This window comes from Kogia breviceps, chromosome X (assembly GCF_026419965.1).
Source record: "Kogia breviceps isolate mKogBre1 chromosome X, mKogBre1 haplotype 1, whole genome shotgun sequence".
Taxonomy (NCBI): domain Eukaryota; kingdom Metazoa; phylum Chordata; class Mammalia; order Artiodactyla; family Physeteridae; genus Kogia; species Kogia breviceps.
This window is the reverse complement of record NC_081330.1, coordinates 7,796,708-7,799,861: the sequence shown is the minus strand read 5'-3', so window position 1 is coordinate 7,799,861 and position 3,154 is coordinate 7,796,708. Positions and strand designations below refer to the sequence as shown.

The following is a 3,154-nucleotide window of genomic DNA, read 5'->3' as shown; positions in this document are numbered from 1 at the left end:
TAATTCATTGTTGAGCACCTGAAACAATGCCTGCTCAGTTTTGGATTTCTGTTATTGTGAGAGAAGATAACCTCCTATTTGAACCACTGTTCTTCAGGTATTCTGTTATTTGCTAATACATTTCTAGCTAGTGGAATTGGCTCATCGCTATTTAACAGGTAAGGACAATAAAACTTAAAATGAGAAATGACATGTCCATTAACATAACAACAGCAGGGGAATGCGTCTTTAGCTTTCTGTAGATTTTAATATGCTAATACACTTAAAATATTTTAAATGGAATCTTAAGCTAAGAAAATGAAAATTGTTATGTTTTTAAAAATAGAGCAAATCTGGTAAAAAGATCTCAGTTACTTCTAGACTAGAGCACATTACCATTCTCTGCAGCCTGCTCTGAGCTCTAACATTGTCCATACTTATTAAGAAAACTGATGCATATATACAAGCACTTTTCTATGGTATTTACTCAAGAGTGGAATTGCTGGGCTACAGAGTACATGTGTCCTCAATTTTATTAAATAATTCCTAACTGTTTTCCAAAGTGGTTATATTAATTGCCCACTTCCACCGATAGAGTATTAGAATTATATGTTTTTCACCACTGGATATTATCAGACTATAAATTTGCCAGTCTGGAATGTGGGTAATGATCTTGTACTGTCGGGTTTTTGTTGTTGTTTTTTAGTTTTTATTTCATAATCATAAACAACTTTGCAATCCAGCTAAACTTGGAGGGTGATAAGGAAAATATGGAACCAAAAGAACTGCAGTAAGAACACAAAAATTATAGGATATTTTGAGCAGATGGGGGTGAAGGGGTGTTCTCCTGAGCTACAGAAGGAATGTCTGGTGGTTAAGATAAAACACAATTCAGATTTATAAAATTTGTCCACAGTAAGCAATGGTGATCTTCTTGCTGGTCTTGCCATTCCTGAACCCAAAGCACATGGCTTCCACAATATTCTTGCCCTCTTTCACCTTGCCAAAGACCACACTCTTGCCATCCAACCACTCAGTCTTGGCAGTGCAGATGAAAAACTGGGAACCGTTTGTGTTGGGGCCAGCATTTGCAGTGGACAAGGTGCCAGGACCCACATGCTTCAGGATGAAATTCTCATCATGAAATTTCTCCCCATAGATGGACTTGCCACCAGTGCCATTATGGCATGTGAAGTCACCACCTTGGCACATAAATCCCAGAATTATTCTGTGAAAACAGGGACCTTTGTAACCAAATCCTTTCTTCCCAGTGCTCAGAGCATGCAAGTTTTCTGCTGTCTTTAGAACTTCGTCTGCAAACAGCTCAAAGGAGATGCAGCCCAAGGACTCTCCCTGGATGGCGGTGTCAAAGAACATGATGGAATTGACCAAGGTGCGCGGCGCGGGAGGCTCAGGGCGGCGGTGTCTGCAAGGCCTCTGGTACTGTGGCTTTAATTTATATTTTCCTGATTACTAATAAGGTTGAGTACCATTTCAAATGATCTTTGAACATGTGGAATTACTCTGTTTTGAAGGAACTGTTCAAATCCTTTGTTCATTTTTCTGTAGAGCTCTGTTGTCTTTTCCTTATTGATTAGTAAGATTATATATAAATATATATACCTGATTCTCATTATTCACAATAGTTATGTGCTACAAAGTCACCATAAAACTGAATTAGCAAATGATGAGCTGTGCTCTTAGGAAAAGTACAGGATTAGGTTGCTATGGGTCTCTGGTGACATTTTCACCAACTGAAGTGTCATTTGTGTTGTATAGGTTCTTTGCCAATGGCCTTTTAAAACAACCCAGTCTCATCAGCATTGTAAATCCCCTCTTCCCATTACTCTTTCCCTGTACAACACTTAGTGGATACTTTTTAAATTCTTCCGCAGTCTCCTGACCTGGAGAACCTGCCTCACCTACAAGTTTAACGTTTTTCGCACCATATTTGCCTTTTGAAACCAGCAAGCCAACCAGCCAGGACTAGTCAAGAGGGTTTAATATTTTCCTAACCCTGAGTAATCGGATGGTAAATTTCTTTGGCTTTCAGCCTCACAACAATGAGGCCCACTCTGCTTTTATTAATTGGTTATCATCTTATAAACCCGCAGACTTAGCCACTCTTTCATCTTTTCCATAGCATCATCACGCACTATAGCTGTCACTTTAGCACTTTCCAGAGCTGCCTGATGTAAAGATGGACAACTTTCCTCCTCCTTTTTCTGGATATACCAAATGGTTGACTCGTTAACTTCGAACTTGTGAAATGTGAAATAAAATGGAGTCACTTATGTCAAGGGGTCTTAAAATAGAGCTGGGAGGCCATTACCAAGGTGGACTTTGTGCATGTCCCAACTGGCTGGAACCCCAATCTGGGTTCTGGCTGGGTCCGAGTCCCAGCGTGTGGGTTCAAGTCCCAATTTATGTTGCACAGTTTCAGAACCATGAAACTTTGCACTGGCTCAAACTACAAACCAAGGACCGGGAGTCGGCAAGAACACCTGCAACTTGTCACAGTAACAAACTTTACCTCCCTTCTGCCTCTAATTCCAATTAAAATTCCTTGTAGTGCAAACCCCCCTTCTTTGCCTTTAAAAGCTCCGAACTTTTACTCCCTAGTGAGACACTGTGGTTTGCAACCCGAATCTGTGTGCCCCAGTTGCACTTCCTTGATCTCAAGTGTCAAGTACGAATTGGCACTCACCATTGGCACTTGCCGTCTATCGCTACAAGGATTAAATCAGGTGCTGCTGCAGCTGCTGATTTTCAACACCCCTGAAAGCAGTTCAGGGTGGAGAGCAGAAATGAGACACTCTGTGCTCTGGGAAAAACTGGCAGAACAGGTCTTCAGATAGTTAGATATTTTCAGGAGCCAATTTTATGAGCCCAATTCTTGTATCTCCTCATATCTAGAAAAGCACTAAAAACCTTCATGGTGACGACTGCTCCTTGTGACTAGCAGTAACCTGCACGAGACGAGCAGAAACCTTCTGTAAAAAAATGTGTGCTCTATTGCATGTACTACCCCTTCACCAAAATCACATATATACTGGCCTTCTACCCTGCCTCTTTGGAGCAGTTTCTCAGAGCTATCTGGGATGCTGTCTCCCGGGCTCCAGTCCTCATTTTGCCCCAAATAAAACTTAACTTGCAACTCTCACGTTGTGTATTT

At 41.1% G+C, this 3,154-nt stretch overlaps 1 pseudogene; it reads right to left on the bottom strand.

Annotated features, from left to right (window-relative positions):
- Positions 1 to 876: 876 nt before the first annotated feature.
- On the bottom strand, positions 877 to 2,916 carry LOC131748876 (peptidyl-prolyl cis-trans isomerase A pseudogene; annotated as a pseudogene).
- Between the last annotated feature and the right edge of the window lie 238 nt (positions 2,917 to 3,154).